Here is a 20,392-nt window from a genome sequence, read left to right as displayed (position 1 = left end):
GTATTAAAGTCCCCTACTATTATTGTATGATTGTCAATGTGTTTCTTTGATTTTGTTATTAATTGGTTTATATAGTTGGCTGCTCCCACTTTAGGGGCATAGATATTTAAAATTGTTAGATCTTCTTGTTGGACAGTTCCTTTGAGTATGATAGAGTGTCCTTCCTCATCTCTTATTATAGTCTTTGGCTTAAAATGTAATTGATCTGATATAAGGATTGCCACCCCAGCTTTCTTTGGATGTCCATTAGCACGGTAAATTGTCCCCCCACACACACACACCAAACCAGGTCTACAGGAAATATTGAAAGTGGTCCTCTAAGCAAGGAGAAACCCTAAAAGTAGTAGAACAGAAAGGAACAGAGACAATATACAGTAACAGTCACCTTACAGGCAATACAATGGCACTAAATTCATATCTTTCAATAGTTACCCTGAATGTAAATGGGCTAAATGCCCCAATCAAAAGACACAGGGTATCAGAATGGATTAAAAAACAAAACCCATCAATATGCTGCCTTCAAGAAACTCACCGAAGCTTGTCTGGTGTTTACAAATTATTTTAGTTTTTGTTTGTCCTGGAAGCTTTTTATCTCCTTCTATTTTCAATGATAGCCTATATATAGCTATATATAGCTATATATAGCAATGATAGCTGGATATAGTATTCTTGGCTGCTTGTTTTTCTCATTTAGTGCTTTGAATATCTCATGCCAGTTCTTTCTGGCCTGCCAGGACTCTGTGGATAAGTCCAGTGCCAATCTAATATTTTTACCATTGTATGTTACAGACTTCTTTTCCCGGGCTGGTTTCAGGATTTTCTCTTGTCGCTAAGACTTGTAAATTTTACTATTAGATGACAGGGTGTGGACCTATTCTTATTGATTTTGAGGGGGGTTCTCTGCACCTCCTGGATTTTGATGCTTGTTCCCTTTGCTATATTAGGGAATTTCTGTACAATAATTCTCTCCAATATACCTTCTGCTCCCCTCTCTCTTTCTTCTCCTTCTGGAATCCCAATTATTCTAATGTTGTTTCATCTTATGGTATCAGTTATCTCTCGAATTCTCCCCTTGTGGTCCAGTAGTTGTTTGTCTCTCTTTTGCTCAGCTTCTTTGTTATCTGTCCTTTGGTCTTCTATATCACTAATTCTTTCTTCTGCCTCATTTATTCTAGCAGTAAGAGCCTCCATTTTTTTTTTTAAAGATTTTTATTTATTTGACAGACAGATCACAAGTAGGCAGAGAGGCAGGCAGAGAGACAGAGGAGGAGGAGGCAGGCTCCCTGCTGAGCAAAGAGCTCAATGTGAGGCTCAATCCCAGGACCCTGGGATCATGACCTGAGCCGAAGGCAGAGGCTTTAACCACTGAGCCACCCAGGCGCCCCAAGAGCCTCCATTTTTGATTGCACCTCATTAATAGCTTTTTTGATTTCAACTTGGTTAGATTTTAGTTCTTTTATTTTCTAGAAAGTTCTTTTATTTCTCCAGACATCATTTCTCTGATATCTTCCATGCCTTTTTTGAGCCCAGCTAGCACCTTGAGAATCATCATTCTGAACTCTAGATCTGACATATTACTAATGTCCATATTGATTAGGTCCCTAGTCTTCAGTACTGCCTCTTATTCTTTTTTTTTGTGGTGAGTTTTTCCACCTTGTCATTTTATCCAGATAATAATATATGAAGGAGCAAATAAGATACTAAGAGGGTGGCAAGGACCCCAAGAAAATGTGCTTTAACCGAATCAGAAGAGACCCCAAATTGTGGGGGGGAGAAAATGGGTAAAAAGAAGTTCAGAAAAAAAAAATTAAAAAAGAAAACAAATAAAGAAAAAATATTAAAAAATATACATATATATTAGGCTGGTGACTATAACAGGGTCACCCACTTAATTTTTGGACTATTTTGGTCTCTTAGAAGAATCTACCTCCCCCCATTTTTTTTAAAGATTTTATTTATTTGTTTGACAGAGAGATCACAAGTAGGCAGAGAGGCAGACAGAGAGAGAGAGGAGGAAGCAGGCTCCCTGCCGAACAGAGAGCCCGATGCGGGGCTTGATCCCAGGACTCTGAGATCATGACCTGAGCCGAAGGCAGAGGCTTAACCCACTGAGCCACCCAGGTGCCCTTACATCCCCAAATTTTAAAGAATAAAAAAACATATAAGGGTAAACACAATGAAGGGATGCAATATGACTATAAAGATGAAATCATTTTTTTAAAAACAATTTCTAAAAAAGGAGTTGATAAGTTGGTTGGGAGAATAAAGAAAAAGAAAGTGGAGAGAATTTGCTCGGGCTGGAGAGTAGAGAAAGCCCAGTGTTAGATATAGGGTGTATTCTGATCTATAAGAAGAAATTATACCCCAAATTTTTTAGAAGAAAAAACCCTATGTGTATACAAAAAATAAAGTTAAATGCAATGAAGGATAAAATATGACTATAATAATGAAGGTTCAAAAAGTTTTTTTAAATGAAAGGTATTGTTAAGATAAAGTAGTTAAAAAACATTAAAAGAGGAAAGGGTAAAAGTTAAAAAAAATTAGCAGAAGAAAAAAATATATAATTTAAAAAAATTAATTAACTTTGCAAGACTAAAGAATCATGGGGAGAAAGTCATGAATTCCATGCTTCGCTTTCTCCTCCTCTGGAATTCCGCTGTTCTCCTTGGTAAGTGAATTTGGTCTTGGCTGGGTTTCTTCTTTATCTTCTGGGCGAGGGGCCTGTTGTAGTGATTCTTAAGTGTCTTTGCCTGAGGCAGAATTGCACTGCCCTTACCAGGGGCCAGGCTAAGTAATCCACTCCGGTTCGCTTGGGAGGTTTTGTTCCCTGAACGCTTTCTGTAGAGTTCTGGAGGACGGGAATGAAAATGGCAGCCTCCCAATCTCTGGCCTGGAGGAGCCGAGAGCTCGGGGCCCCACTCCTCAGTGCGCCCTTGGAGAAAAGCGCTCAATCACTCCCGTCTCCCTGGCCTCTGGCTGCACTCTGAGCTCACCCAGCCTGTGCCCAAGCGTCTCTGTCTCTGACACACAGCTCCGCCTGAAGTCTCCGAACCCCGCAGATCCCTGAGCTCTTCCAGGGGGGTCTCCCCAGATCTTGTTGGACCCTACCTACAGAGCAGTGGCCTGTGCCATGGATTATGGTTCAAGGTAACCCCGAGTTGAGAGCTCACTCCTCAGCTCCACCTCTGCAGCCGGCTTCCCCGCTCTGATACCTGTGAGCTCTATGACACTCAGACACCCTTGATCCTTCTGTGACCCCGCGGGACCTGAGGCCATGCTATCGCCGCGTGGGCTTCACCCTGGTGCCTCTGGAGCGATGTCCCTCAGTGGAGCAGACTTGATTTTGTGCTCTGTTGCTCCACCGCTTGCCGGGAGCCGGCCCCTCCCCCCGCTGTCTATCTTCCCGTCACTTTGGATTCACTTCCGGTCCTACCTTTCAGAAAGTGGTCAATTTTCTTTCTAGAATTGTTGCTCTTCTCTTCAATCTCCTGTTGGATTTGTAAGTGTTCGGAATGGTTTGATAAGCTATCTAGCTGATCACCTGCTACCTGATGTCGTCTCAGCCTGCTTCTTCTCTGCCATCTTGACTCCTCTGTTGTCTGTTCTTTAATTCTCTTCTAAAAGAGTTTGTTTCATTCACTGAAAATCCAGTCACTGGTAATCTCAGTCCTCTGTTTTTGAGGTACTGAGAATCTTTCAAAGCTAAAAAAGCTAAAAACCTAAAAACCTAAAAAAGAAAAAAATAAATAAGCAATGCTGATCACATAACATTAGGAAAATCTAGTGTTCTTATATGAGTGTTTATTAATCTTTTTACCAGTTTAGCCTGTTGTTCAGTTCTCTTTTAAAAACTTTTTCTTCCCTCACTTTGGTCACCATGCAGTTCTTTTTCATTTGTTTATCTAAATTTTCTCTGGTTTCAGTTACTGCAGATCTCAAAATACAAACCACCTTCAAAATTGTGTGGGCAGCCCTCTAGCCTTCTATTCCTTTGCAGTCCTCATTTCTTCAACTTTCATTGCTAATGTGAACCTTTTTGAAGGTATTTTCAAACCTATGACACTGACTCATTTTCTCAAATCTTCACCTAAAATGAATTCCTGGGTATTTACACTTACTTGATCCTTTCATACCCCAAATTAGAAAAAGGATTCATACCAAATTATACATAATTTTTCAAACTCTTTAATGTAATTAATTTCAGTTACATTTCTACATTTTTTCACCCTTTTAAGAGTAGGAAATGCAATACAAATCTGCTTACTATGTCAATGGATTTTTTTATGCAAAATTTAAGGATTCACAGTTAAGAGGATAGTATAATAATCTTTCCTGTATTCATAATTATGGATTCAGCAATTATCAATTTCCTTCATTATTTGCAATCTGTGCCTTTGTACTTCCACTCTTGTTATTATTATTATTATTATTATTATTAATACAATTAACCTACCTGAAATATATTAATCTTATGTATACAGATTTGAAACTGCCTATGATTCTAGAAAACATACCCTTATCATACATGGAATATTTATATCTCCCCCAAATTTCTTATGTATTACTTCATATTTAATCCAACATACCCTTAAAATCCACTCTGGTTTTCTTTTTAATGTTGCATTACTGTTGCATAACTTCACATAAATTGAAACAAAATTATGTATTCTCTTGTGTTCTTTTCCCAGCAAAATGTCTGTGAGATTTATCCATGTTGTGTGTATCAGTGGTTCATTCTATTTTATTGATGTCATATTCTATTATATGAGTATATCACAACTTATTTATCTATTATCCTGATAATAGACAATTGATTTCTTTTTGTCTGTTTTGGGATATTCTGAATAAAACTGCTGTGAACATTGTTATAGACATCTTCTTTTAAACGTACTTTTTAAAAAAAATTTCTCTTGGATATAGAATTAATAATGAAATCACTGGATCAAAGAGTAGTTGCCTGCTTAACTGATTAAGAAACTGACATATGTTTTTTATCAAAAGGACTGAATCAGGATTATATAAAAGTTCTATTTATTATTAAATAACATTTGTTGTTGTTAACATTTTACTTTTGTATTTTAGCCATTCCAGTGGAAATGTAATGGTATCTCATCGTCAATATACTTTATACTCCCTGATGACTAATGATTTTTTAGCACTGTTCATGGGCATATTGACCATTGGCAATCTTCCCTTCTAATGTACCTTTTCAAATTATTTCAAAACCCAATTTTAATCAGTTGTGTATTTATATTACTGAATTTTAGGCAATATAATTACCTCTTAAAATATATCTTTGGAGTGTACTTTCTTCTAGCATGTAACTATCCAGCTATCTTTGTTGAAATTATCTTTTGATCAATTGACCTTTCAAATTTTAATGAACTCTAATTTCCCTTTCTAGCTTTTGTGAATTTTTAAATGCATTCTAATGAATAAATCCTTACCTATCCATTGATCATGATGAGATTCCTTAGTTTTTTTCCAAACTTTATAATGTTAGACTTATTTTTGTGCCTCTGATTAATTTTGGATTTCTTTTTGGAAGCCTGAGGGCTTTTGCCATCTGAGTCATGTGCAAATTGGGGCATAATGTCTTCCAATTCTACTTTAAGAGTAATTCCCCTCTGCTTTCTATCTGCTTTTTCTTACTCTATAATGCCTTTAAAATTTAATATTTTTAATATTTTTCACATTCTGTAATGGTTTTATGTGAGTGGGCTAGTGCAAACAAGTGACTATCATTACTAGAAGTCAAATTTTATAAAATTTTAATATATATTATCATAAAATCTTCATAACAAACATTGACCCTGTAGACTTCACATAGACCTGGAAAGAACCTATATTACAATGTTCTATACAAGTTTTATTCTTTTCTTTTGCAGTAGTTAGGAGAAGAGTATAATGAACCCTATATCCATAGCCCAGCTTCAGAAGTTATCAACAGATTTTGTCATTTTCACACTAAGAAATATGCACTTAATTCTGCATTTATATTTCTAGCACCTTAGTTTGTCAGATTTAGCTAGCAAACCCAGAGACAGCGAATGACGGACACATTAGTACGAGAAAGGAGAGGCCTGGGGAGCAGACACTATGGTGGCAAAAGTCCTCCAGCCAAGCTTTGTCTCCACTTTTATTGGGTTAATATCAATACATCAGGTGCAATTGCAGAGCAAGGTGGAAAGTGTAATCTTAATGGTCAGGACAATAATATATGGGGCAGTGTGTGATAAGGACAAGGAGGCAAGGAGTTCATGAAGTATATGACCACCACAGGTACCTGTTCTTCTTCAAAACTTAACATTTACTCTTAGGTTAGAACCTTGAGTGCCAGAAAGAATCTGGCAGCTTTCAGCCAAGAAACTTCAAAGGAGGCCCAGCGTTCCAGGCATTCCTCCTTTGCTTTTAATTAGTCTCATTCAAGGAGGCATATACAAGTCTGATTTTGTCTATCCAGGCACTGTGAATTCCCACCTTAGTTCAGATTCTTTTCACATGCAGAAAAAAATCATAAATCAAAAATGTTCTTCTAGCTTGCACCAATTTCAGTACCTTACAGTCCCGGTACCTCTGTTTCTTTCTTACTAGTATTATTGTTTCATTGATGTCTACATTTTTTAAATTATATCATTCCACTCCTTTTCCATTCATTTTTTTTGTGTGTCTTTTTTAAAAGACTGTTCTGAAGTTAAGAGACATTTTTCCATTTCTCAATATGTTCACCACATTGGTCTTGCCTGGAATCTTGCTTTCTATCTCAAATGGAAGTTTGTAATTATTGCATTTTTTTCCATTGGTATCAATGTCTAAAGGGAAGTCCAACTCTGTTATGCTAGTAACTTTTAGTTTCCAGGCCACTTCTATCTGTTCTCTTTCATTTATTGATGGTTTTACCACTGGCTTATAGTCTTCCTCTTCTCATCCAAATAGTTTAATGTAATTATCCTACATACATTCAGAACCCATATCTGCGATTTATCCAATAACCCAGGCTATTATGTTGTTGATCTCTTCAATCATAAAGACCTTAGACATTGAGTTGTTCATTACCATTCTGTCTCTTTAATTCATATGAACACTGAAATTATTACCCCATTGAAATCAGAAATTTATTTCAAAATCTGACAATACCTATATATTTTATAGTTCTCATAACTCAATTATTAACAGTATAATTCTTGTTAAGATTACTTGAAAACTTCAGCCTTAACTCCAGTAGTCTTCTTGGGTGTTTCTCCTTTATGCTACTCTACTTACTTTCTATGATACATCATTTAAACATTGTTTTCCCAATAACTTTAACTACCTAATAGGAACCCTGAGTTAATGCAGATATCTGCCTTTCTTTGTTAACTACTAGGATGCTAACCAGTAGAAAAATACTTAACGGTTTTTATTGATCTCCGTACATACCTAGTTTCTTGTGACTATTAAACAAGCCTTCTTCATGGTCCTCATTATAAATTTTTTTTTTCAATTCTTCAACTTTTCACTTACCAGTACTCCTTTCAGGGTCAGGATTGGATCTTGCTTTAAAATGGAGACCTTGGGATGCCTGGGTGGCTCAGTCATTGGGCATCTGCCTTCGACTCAAGTCTTGATTCCAGGGTCCTGGAATCGAGCCCTGCATCAGGCTTCCTGCTCAGTGGGAAGCCTGCTTCTCCCTCTCCCACTCCCCCTTCTTGTGTTCCCTCTCTCACTATGTCTCTCTCTGTTAAATAAATAAATAAAATCTCTAAAAAAAATAAAATAAAATGGAGAACTTCACTAAGGAAATTTCCTTCTTTACACCATCTTCACAATACCTGCATCTATACCTTCTGCTCAGAGATCAAATGTGTTGTTACTCCCCATCTTATTTTCCTACTATGTATACCTTAATGACAGATCCTTGATTTTGAAGATGTGAAGGATGAACAATGTGCCAGCTAACAGTTATCAGTGTCCCTTATGGTTAGGAGTGATAATGTGTCATAGTTTTTTGCCAAATGGGTGTAAAAGAAAGTTATCGCACAGTTACTTGAGTGGCGGTATCCACTCATATGTTCTATTGCTCTACTTCTTTCATGTGTCTGGTATACAGAGGTGATGCTGAAGTCCCAGACATCTCATCATCTCAGGGCAATATGCTCAAGCCAAAGGAGGGTGGAGCCAAAAAATAGAAGTTTAGTTATTTAAATCTACCAGTTTTGTTTGTGAGTGTGTGTTTTTTTCTTTTTTCCCAGCCAATCCGTTTTCTCTTCCTCTTCCCATTTCTTCATTGTTGGTGTTTCCATTGGTCATCTTAATTCCTCTATTATTTCTTCTATGTTCTTTTCTTTCTCTTTCCCATAATCCCTTCTGCTCTTCATCTAACCAGTACTCTGTACTTTCTTCTTTTTCTCTCCTCCTCCACCCATTCCCCTCTGCATAACCTAGTACATGTTTGGCAGATACCAAGCTCTAAAAATATATTTACTAAAGAAATGAATGAGTCTGTTTAGGATTCTAAATTAAACCTAAACCCCTAAATTGAATATAACCCTCAATAACATGGTTTGTAATTCAAGCATGCATATGCAAGGTTTATGATTTCTTTTATAACACAAGTCTTTTTACCAATCAATTATTGATTGAAGTATCCCAAATGTGTACTTCTAAATAACTTTCGTGAAACCCTCAACTATATTTATGAACTTATTTGTATTTTCCAACTCTAAATAGAATTTGAACATTATTATATTGATTTTAAGTAAGTCCAGAAGTAATGTCAAGCAGTTGGAATTATTGCAGTTTTAAACTTTGTTATTAATGTCATTAACTAGAGAAAGTAATTTAGATGTTTTACTTAGCATCTAGTATTTACTTTTATTTTTTAAGATTTTATTTTTTATTTGGCAGAGAGAGAGCACAAGCAGGGGTAGTGGCAGGCAGAGGGAGAGGGAGAAGCAGGTTCCCTGTTGAGCAGAGAGCTGATGTGGGGCTCTATCCCGGACGCTGGAATCATGACCTGAGCTGAAGGCAGACACTTAATGACCGAGTCACCCAGGTGCCCCTTTAAATAACTCTTTAGCTCAGCTTGTTAAAGTGTTTCTTTGAGATTTTCATTTAAAAGATAGACATAATGATACCTGATTATAACTTGGACTTTGAATTCCAAAGCCACCTTAATGAAATAAAATTACATTAAAATGATAGTTTTTCTTTCTTTTCTTTTTAAGATTTATTTATTTACTTGAGAGAGAGAGAAAGCAAGAGAGTGAGAGAGAGAGCAAGCAGGGGTGGGGAGGAACAGAAGGAGGAGACAGAGAATCCCAAGGAGACTCACACCTAGTGCAGAGTGTGATGTGGGGCTCAGTCCCATGACCCATGAGATCATGTCCCTAGCTGAAATCAAGAGTCAGATGTTTAACCCATTATACCACTCAGGAGTCCCTGAAACAATAGCTTTCCAAAGCAAGAATGTATCCCTTCATATGTATATTATCATAAAAAGATTATGCATACAATACAAAACACAAAGTTATTATTATCTTTATCCATAACTGTGATATGAGAACACAGATAAGTTTTATTTTATAACATAGTTAGAGACACTGAGACTGAGCAGAATTTTCAAATGCCCCAGGATTCTTGCTTCCTGGTATACATACCCTGTATAATCCTTAATAATTGTGATAAGATAGCCACTCCATGACTACATTACATTATATGGCTCAGTTGACTTTTATTTTTTTTATTTTTTTTTTTTTTAGATTTTTTTTTTTTATTTATTTATTTGATAGAGAGAGATCACAAGTAGACGGAGAGGCAGGCAGAGAGAGAGAGAGAGAGAGGGAAGCAGGCTCCCCGCTGAGCAGAGAGCCCGATGCGGGACTCGATCCCAGGACCCCGAGATCATGACCTGAGCCGAAGGCAGCGGCTTAACCCACTGAGCCACCCAGGCTCCCCTCAGTTGACTTTTAAAAAAGAGCATACTCTTGGTGGACCTGGCCTGACCAAACAAATCTTTAAAAATGGTGTAGATATGCCTGGTGAAAGACATTGTAAGTTACAAGAGGAATTTGTCGTGAATCTATTCCATTGCTGACTTTAAAGATGAAAGTTTTGTGGCAAGGAATGTGGGTGCTCTTCCAGAGCTAAGAGCATCTCCTCCCCACTGCCAAACAAAAAAATGAAGACCAGTAACCACAAGAAAATGAATTTGGCCAAAATCAATAAATTTAGGAGATCCTGAGCTCAAAATAAGTGTGCAGGCTGGCCGATGTCTTGATGTTAGCCTTTTGAGACCCATAAAAAGGAAAAATCCAGTGATATTGTACCTGGACTTTTGATTGACAGAACTGTGAGCTCTAATAGGTGTATGCTATCTAAGCAGTTACATTTGTGGCAATTTGTACACAGCAATGAAAGTCAAATATACACATAGACTATTCATATTATCTAGAATAATCACTGAAGGTATATGTGAGTAGTAAAACCATATATATATTTAGGGATTAACTATATACCTAGAGCCATGCTGTGGAGTCTATGTGATATAATACTTAAATCAGCCAAACAAATGATATAATTTTTACAAAACAATTATTATTATGAAATTAAAGATTCACACTTTCTACATAGTTATGTATGTATGTGTATGTATGGAGATATATACTTTATTTATGCATTTTTTAATGTGTGTTGATACGTATGAAGGCCCTAGTTAGTTAATACTTGGAGAAAATGTGATGATCTCTAAAGGGATGATACATAATTAGAAACCAAACACAATCTTCAGGGGTACAAGAGAAACTTGCATTATTAAGAAATATCCAGAATTTCTAAGGTTTTTAACTAGGAAAAAAAAAAAGCTAATCTAAAAGAAAAAAAAAAGGTAGCTAAGCCATTGTTCCCCATATATCCCTTCTCTAATTTTGTTTATATCAGTGATTGTCACTGCATTCTCCCTTCCAAATGCGGAGAGGAAAAACAAAACAAAACAAAACAAAAAAACCTATTTTAATTCAACTAAACCAACTGGAAGAGTTTGGAAAAAATTAGAATATACTCTTAATTGGAAATGATCCACTAATGCAAATAGTTATATCTGTTTTGTTTATTGATGTATTTACAGTTTCTAGAAAAGACTTTTACAGGTAGGAAGACTGAATAAATATTTGCTTCAAAATTGAATCACTGAATGGAGAGTAAAATAGAACTCTAATATAAAGAATGTAAAAAATAAAGATGTTATATCATATCTAATTGTTTCCTGGGATTGTAATGTCTGTGTATCCCATATGTTGCCCAAGACGTCTTCAGCTAATTTCACAGTGTGCTAGCATAACCATGCAAATATATTTCATGTGCATATTTACCCTGTATCTTGGCTTTTCTCCTGATGTGAACATTCATTCTAACATCTAGTCTATATTATAGTCTTTATTATATATTTTTAGACAGCTTTGACACTTTTGATCAAGAAGGGAGAATGAATTTTTTGTGCGCATCACATCTAGACCTTCAACTTCCACCCAGATACAGTTCCTGGTCTGAAGAACATGACTTCTTCAGATGAATTGCAAATGCAAATACCAGTATTTTATGTATATTTGTAAGCTTACTTCTTGCAGATTGAGTAGTAAAATACTATCCTAACATAGTATAAAAATTATAGCATTCATGTAGTCAAAATTCATGTGCATATAGCAAAAATAAATCATTGAGAAAAATCAATGGAAGATATTCTTCTTCCCCAAATAGAAGCTCAGTAACTATTTTATTCTGCCAGAAATATTGGGTCTCTCCCTATGATTCCTCAGTTAACCTGAAACCTCAAAAGTATTTCCTAATTTAAAAAGATATTCAAAAAATCAACAACCTCCAGGGTGCCTGGGTGGCTCAGTGGGTTAAAGCCTTTGCCTTCTGCTCAGGTTATGATCTCAGGGTTCTGGGATCGAGCCCCACATCAGGCTCTCTGCTCAGTGGGGAGCCTGTTTCCTCATTTCTCTCTCTCTGCCTGTGTCTCCACCTACTTGAGATCTTTGTCTGTCAGATAAATAGATAAAATCTTTAAAAAAAAAATCAACAACCTCCAACTACACAGATTGCTTTACTTATAAGAATAAGGATGTTTTAGTACATACAAAGAATTACTCTGAAGATAAAATTAAATAATAATGGTAAGATCCTTTTTAAATACTGAAAATATCACAAAAACATAAGTGACTGATATTTAATTTGCTTTGTGTGACAAACCTGAACCCACAAATTCTGTCAGTAATAGCAAACAAGCCAGACTGAATTCTTGCAGTAGTAATTTCAACACTAAGGAATCATGCACATGACTCATAAATCATTTCCAAAATCCACTGCATGCAGAAACACAGAAAGCATGACAAGAAATCCTAAACTTAAACTAATCATACTGTCAATATCTCTCCCCACATGCTGTTCCTATACATATGCATGCAAGTATGTGCCTCAGGAAATACAACAAGAGCATTAAGTACTCTAATGAACACAGCAAGCTATCATTTCTACTCAGTGTTAGCTGGGCTTAAGTTTCAGGGATAACTAGAACATTGCATATGGGCTTGGAAAATGAAACTTAATAGAAATTCCGTTAAGTGCATACAAATTAACATTTACTTTTCTTAGAGAATTATATCTTAATATAATTAGATATTTAAATTAAGAATTGAGAAGCATTATGCTAATTTTTTATTATAACAACTTTATTTAAAATATGAAACTTGTTCCTGCATGATAACATTGAGTAAAGTCTGTTCATTGTTTTTCATCATTGTGTTTTAATCTCTATAAATAATTACAGTTTGGTATCGAGCAACACAGTTTTCTGTAGCCCTGGCTAGTTCAAATGTAACTGACATGTATGTCTTTTCTTCCCCCACTGGTCTCCTGTAACCATCTGACATTATATTATGTCAGTTATGAAAATCTGTTATCAAGTGAAAAGCACAGTATTGACATGGAGGATGAAGCAAAATCATAATGAGAAATCTCACTCTAGCAATCAGAACAATGTTTAATTTTTGCTTACTCAGTTGGGATTTTTTAAAATAATCTCATGAGTCCAAATAGCCAGGACTACAGTCTGACAGAAATGATTTTTGCCTTTTCATTTAATATTCATCTCATGTGAAATGTGGGGAACCATCTGGATAATCAGAGAATTTGCTTTCAGCCAGCAGAAAGAACATGAAAAATGAAAATGGTATTCTAAATCTAGAATCATTTCTCTACCATGTAGAGATTTATGTCTCTACTATATGTTATGGACACAAACATGTTCTCTAAGAGACTTTTCTAATATGTAATACTGTATTTATAGCTTGATTTTCACTAGTGTTAAGATGTGCATTCAATAAACATTATTTTAATATTGTTGATGAAGTAACTAACTTTGATTCTTAGTGTATGCCAGTTTTAGTGTATGCCTTCTTTCTAGCCATTAAAAATCAAATTACACCAATTATATTTCTACTGTCAAATGAAGACAATTTGAATTGCCTTTTAAATTGGAGATCAGGGGCGCCTGGGTGGCTCAGTGGTTAAAGCCTCTGCCTTCGGCTCAGGTCATGATCCCAGGGTCCTGGGATCGAGTCCCGCATCGGGCTCTCTGCTCAGCAGGGAGCCTGCCTCCTCCTCCTCTCTCTCTCTACCTGCCTCTCTGCCTACTTGTGATCTGTCAAATAAAAAAAAAAAAAAAAATCTTTAAATTGGAGATCAGCCTGTCTGGTCACTTGAGACTTGCCATCAGTGACTTATGGCTAGTATATAGATCTTTACAACTTACCACAAAGAGGTATAATATTACAATGAATACCAGCATGAAACCATTTACATTGTGATATTTTTCATGGATTAGAGTTAAAGACAAAGATAAGTTAATTAGGAAAAGCACAAAATAATTAACGGGACAATAATTCATGACTTTGTAAAAGGAAAAGAGAAAAACTAAGGAATATGAACATGGAGGAGAAAAGAGCAAACACTAGGTTTTACACATTGGGGAGAGGATGGTGGTGTATGATTAGAGGAGATTTAATAATAGAAAATTGGATTTTGTGAAACCAGCAGTTGTTTTGAATACAAGTGGTCCTTATGAATCAACTGTTGAATCAAACCACTGTTTAAGTACATTTTAATAGTTATGAGGGGCAAATGGGTGACCCAGTTGATAAGTGTTCACCTTCAACTCAGGTCATGACCTCGGGTTCCTGGGATCAAGCCTGGTGTTGGGCTCCCTGCTCACCAAGAAGTCTGCTTCTCCTTCTCCCTCCCACCCCACTTGTGCTTACACTCTCTCTCTTTTCTCAAATAAATAAATAAAATGTTTAAAAAACTGTTATAATAATGAATTTGTTTTTTTAAATGACACTTCTAACTAATATATTAATTTTTCTACTTTAATTAATTTTATGAATTATGTTAGAAGTAAGATTACTCCATGGGTAGCCTTTCTGAACAATCTCAGTCAAATGTTAGTCAACCTCAGTCTTTGCTTCTAGAGGAAAAAATACATATATATTTTTTTCTTTACTCTTTGCCAGACCTTATTAAAAGTGAGAATGGTAACATAACTGTGAACACGTTTTGGGGAATTTAGATGGAAAGTCAGCTTCATAGAAACACAACCAGAGTTATTGAGCATATACCTGTATATATATTTTTCACATCTGTGTGTATAACATATATATTACTTTATATATACTTTTTAATATATAGTATATATATATATAAACTTCATGAACTACCTGCCCTTTAACCTAGGAGAAACACTAGTAAATGGACAGAGTTTAGATCAGAATTACATCTTTAGGTAGATCCCACAGGTGAATGAAAATATACATATGAATATCAGAAGAACTGTATTTTTCTATAGGGCCTTATCTTCACCCACATTTACATCTTTTGTCATAGTCGCTGGGCTGTGAGTTTCTTAAAGGGTATGCACCGGCCATTTATCTTCAGTTTCTGAAGTCAAGTACAGTGATTGGCATAGGTAGGTATATTACAGTTTATTTTCTAATTAAACTGAATTTTAAGAGATAGTAGTATAAGTTACCCAGTTAGATGAAATAATAGGGAAAAATAATAAACAGAGACCTGTCCATACAGAGACTTTGAACTCATGAACTTACTCATTTTTTCTATGTGTTAACTTTAATCCTAAACATTTCCTAAACATTTCTTGATGAAAAATTAAATAAAACAGTACATTTTAATAGTTTATAATTTTATTGGTATGAAATTTATATAACATAAAATCCACTATTTTAATTATTTGACAGTAGCTAACTTAGTGTTTTCTAGTATACTGACACTCTTTTACAATGATCACCACTATCTCTATCCAGAATATTTCCATCACCTGAAAAGAAACCCCAATGCCCCCATTTCTTCCTTCCCCAACCCCAAACAACTACTAATCTACATTGTGTCTCAATGGATAGTCTGTTCTTGACATTTCATGTAATTGTGATCATACAGCATGTGGCCTTTTGAGTCTGGCTTTTTTGGTTTAGCATAATTCTTGCAAGATTCAACTGTACTGTAATATGTATCAGTGCTGCATTCTTTATTTTGTGTGTGGATATTTAATCAGTTGTATGGCTATTCCACATTGCTTATCCACTTATCAAATGATAGATATTTGCATTATTTCCACCTTTTGGCAAGTATGAATAATGCTTGTGTACAAGTTTTTTGTGTGAATATGTAGTTTCAATTACCTTATGCATATACTAGAAGTAAAAATGCTATGTCACAAAGTAATTCTAAGTTTACCTCTTTGAGAAACAGATGAGCTATTATGCAAAACTGCACCAATTTACATTTCCACCAGTGAGGTTTGAGGATTCCAATTTCAACAAATTTTGCCAACATTGTTTCCATTTTGATTTTCACTATAACTGTCCTATTGGGTATGAAGTGAAATCTTATGGTGGTTTTGAATTGCATTTCCTTAATGATAATATTGAGCATCTTTCCATGTGTTGGACTTTTTTGTCTATTTTTTTAAAAAAATCTAATCAAACCTTTGCCAGTATTTGAACTGTTTGCAATTTTGTTGCTGAGTTAAATCTTAATATTTATTATAAATATATTTTTTTAAGATTTTATTTATTTGACAGACAGAGATCACAAGTAGGCAGAGAGGCAGGCAGAGAGAGAGGAGGAAGCAGGCTCCCTGCTGAGCAAGGAGCCCAATGTGGGACTCGATCCCAGGACCCTGGGATCACGACCTGAGCCAAAGGCAGAGGCTTTAACCCACTGAGCCACCCAGGCGCCCCTATTATAAATATTTTTGATGAATCTTGATACTAATTGATGATGTAAATATAATAGGATGAAAGATTATAAGAACAAATGTACACTTACTATTCCTTATATTCTTGCTCGCAGTCTACCATTGATCATAAGACTTTGTGTGAGTAAATGTCCTAGAGGGCTCATAAAACTTGAATTTAATCAGCCTACTAAGTCATGAGGGAATTTTTTTAACCCTAAGAACAGGACAGCAAGATCCTATATAGCTTACCACTGTAAGCAAGCAAAAATTTTTAAAATAATGTGCAATTTATTAATAATCTCTCTTAGAATGGGAGCTTTTCCTCTCTAATGCTAGGTTTCATGTACCTAAAACCATGTTGCATCACCACATTTAGTTCTAGGTCAAGGAATAATTACAGAACACTTCAGAACAGCGCACTATACTACACACATACTAGGCTCCTTATGACCATTAGTTCCTTTCATCATCACTGTTTCATTATAGTATAGAGTGTTCGGTTTTTCATTTTCATTTTCATTGTTTCATTTGCATTGATTTTCATTGTTAAATATTCAAACAGAATTTGGATCCTGGCCTTCACAGTAAGGCCTCTGGAATTCAGGCTCATGCCCTGTGTAGACAGCAATTTCACTCTTTGCTTTAATCCCTCACTTTCTTCATCACAAATTCCTTCATTTCCACTGAGCACCCCCATCAACATTCAAAGAGCACTTAATATTGTCTGTCTTTAAAATAACATTCCCTTGCTCCCATGTTCTGCTTTGGCACTGTTTTATTTCTCTACCACCCATCACAGTTAAAATCTGTGAAGAGCTAGCTGGAAGCGTTATCTCTACTTGTTAGCCTCATGTCCTGCACTTACTCACTCTCAGGCTTTTATTACCTTCATTCAAAAGTTATTTCCCAAAGTCAGTCTCCCCTTTTCAAGTTCTATAGCCAATTACATGTCTATGTGTCTATGAAACATATGACATAGTTAAACACTCCCTTAAGTTAGAGATTCTTTTTTATTTATCTGTAAAAACTCACAGTCCCATTTTTTTATCCTTCCTCCTAGGCCAGATCTTTTTTTTTTTTTTTTTAAGATTTTATTTATTTATTTGACAGAGATCATAAGTAGGCAGAGAGGCAGGCAGAGAGATAAAGGGGGCAGGCTCCTCACTGAGCAGAGAACCCGATGTAGGGCTCAATTCCAGGACCCTGGGATCATGACCTGAGCCGAAAGCAGAGGCTTTAACCCACTGAGCCACCAGGCGCCCCTCCTAGGCCAGATCTTGTAAGCATCTTCTGTTAATTTCTTCATAGCATATATGTGTGTGTGTGTGTGTGTATGTATATATATATATATATATATATAATTCAAGTATGATTAATAAACATATTCATATTTAGGTGTACAAAATAGTGGTTGAACAATTCTATACATTACTCAGTGCTCTTCATGATAAGTGTACTCTTAATCCTCTCACGTGTTTCACCCATCCCCCTACCCACCTCTCCTCATCATAGCACTTTTATCTGAAATTATGTTATCTATATTAATTGTTTTTTGTGACGCCTTGTCAACTTTCACTAATGATTTAGAATACATATGCATTTTTCTGTACAATTTGTTTATATTCTTGAATGATGGCACTGTGGATTTCATCTCTTAGTTTTCCTTTCCATAATCATGAACAAAATCACTAGACTTATTAAGAGTCTCAAAATGACACTGAACCTAAATTTCTAAAAGTTAGATAGGAAACTGTCAAGTGACTGAATTTGCCCTACTTGCAAGCTAATAAGTTAGCCTACTATCATTTTATTTACGCGTACTAACAGAAGACACCATTTCTCTGGGTCAGAGACACAGGACATTTCTTAGTCACAACACAAGCAGCCAGAGTATCTTAGAGCTTCTTCACTCTATCCCAATCCCTATGGGGCAACTTAACAAATACAATATATTGCCTCACCATGTGATTCCAAATTTTAGAAGACTCTGAGCTTTTATAGACTATTGACATATATGCCCATTCTCCATACTAGTGAGTAAGACAGATTGCTCACCTAAGCACATTTCCTCTGGAAGAGAGGAGAAATGTAAACCAAGAGTGGTTTACTACCTTCACATGTACACACAAGTCTTCAGGAAGGGGAAGAAGAGAATTCTTTATGTTTTCATATCTTTTCAGAGGTGTCTAACTTTATAGAAACACTCTTTCAATCTTCTAAAACATGTTTACTATTTAAATATATGCTTTTGCTTCAAAGATTAGGACCAGGCAGAAAAGTGCAAATATTCAAGGTAAATTATCTCCCAACAAATTTACTTCCGGTTTCCACACTATTCAAGTGTTTGGTAAATTTTCCCATGCAAATATTATTCCATCAGATTCTCTGATTAATCTAACAGTATCTAGTACAAAATTCATTCAGTTTATTTATATAGCACTTAGAGCTACTGTCAGCAGGAATCCTGGCATCTGAATGAAGCCAAGTTCCAGTGATGACCTCAGCCATGATCCCTAGGGTCTTGGATCTAGCCAGCTGAAGAAATCCTATAAAACATTAAGAAGTTAGCTGTCTTTTTACTTATTTTTCTGTGTTGACATTTCCACCTTTTTCCTTGCATTATTCCAGATACAACATCATGTATTAGCACAGAGTCAGTCTTAGCCACATGAAGGAAGATGATAGAAATTCCATCATCCATGGAAGCTCTGGTCAGTGAACTGAAGTTAACCTGAATGCCTTCTGGTTCCAAGATAATGTCATTAATCACTTCAGGTAAAGTTTCAGACTTACTTTATTCTATCTTTTTAAATTGACTAGCTAACATGGTAGTAAAAATGCCCACATTGTATGCCTAAGTAGTGAGTTCATCATCTATCTGGGAAAGTCATCTGAGTAGTTGAAGGAAAAAATTGTGGAGAGAGTTCTGCAGTCATCTAAGGGACCCATGAATTACCAATGGTGTTTTCCTTAGATACTCATAACCACCACTAAAGTTCGAGTCATAATGTTTTTAGGAGGAAGGCAATACCCAGCATCTAATCCAGAGGGCTTATATGTTGCCTCCTAAAAACAATTATTGTTCATAATGCTTGACCTCTGTGGGGGACATATATCAATAAGGGATTTAGTTTGATAGTTTCTCCAATGTAGCATCTCATAGGGTCTCTCATGGGGCCTCCTTGCTGATTAGTAAACTGTAGGGTTCCTAGTCCCTAGTTCAGTCTGAGTAATAAGTCCAACCCTTATTATGTGAGGAACTTCCTGAGTGCAGTCAGTCCAGTTGATCTTATTGGTCTATACTACCAGCGAGGTTGCATTATTCATCTTTATGAAATCAATATGGGGAAACATTGAGAGGTGTTATTCTTAGGACTTTTAGGAGCTAGAGTCATCTACCATAGTCTCAGTGGCAGAGCTGACTTGAGAGAGATAGCTGACTGAGTCAGTTACACTCAAAGGCATGTATGATAATTTGAGAAAGCTATACTAAGGCACTTTATTCAGATGAAGCCTCCCAGCCCAGGTTTGAAACACCAGTGCTATTGCGGGCCCTCCACCCCAAACTCCCTCACCCCCACACCTCTCCCAGGACCTAAAGCATTCCCTATTCAGGTTTCTTGGTTTGTGTTCTCTCTTCACCTGCATAAAGTCTAAAAGTGCCCTCTCCCAGGAGATATAACTTCATCTTTTATCAGTCATCCCCTACTGTCACCAAAACAATTTATCTGGAAGAATCAGGTGCAAGAGGGGAAAAAGCATTTTCGTGAAAACTAACTGGAATTAAGTTGGAATCCCTGAGGACTTCTTTTATCCAGGATTCCATCCAGAGAAAATGCCACCCATGGGCTATGGTTGAAGTTAGGAAAAAGAACTATGGTCAGGAATGGCTAGGGAAGATTTCAATGCTGGTCCATTTGACTCCTATAATCTCCTAACTTTTTGTTTTGATCATTAAGAAGCTTAGATAAGATAATCCCTTTCAGGGAACTTCTGCATTTAATAAGAGAACTCCCTTACATAGGTGTGTATCCTTAGAAAATGTAAGGGAAGTAGAGAAAGATCATTAGTCTATTGTTGAGAGACTTTTTCCATAAAAAAGCA

Source organism: Enhydra lutris, unplaced genomic scaffold (genome assembly GCF_002288905.1).
Source record: "Enhydra lutris kenyoni isolate GAN:26980312 unplaced genomic scaffold, ASM228890v2 scaffoldscaffold27, whole genome shotgun sequence".
In the NCBI taxonomy this organism is placed as follows: Eukaryota; Metazoa; Chordata; class Mammalia; order Carnivora; family Mustelidae; genus Enhydra; species Enhydra lutris.
Note: the sequence above shows the minus strand (reverse complement) of the source record.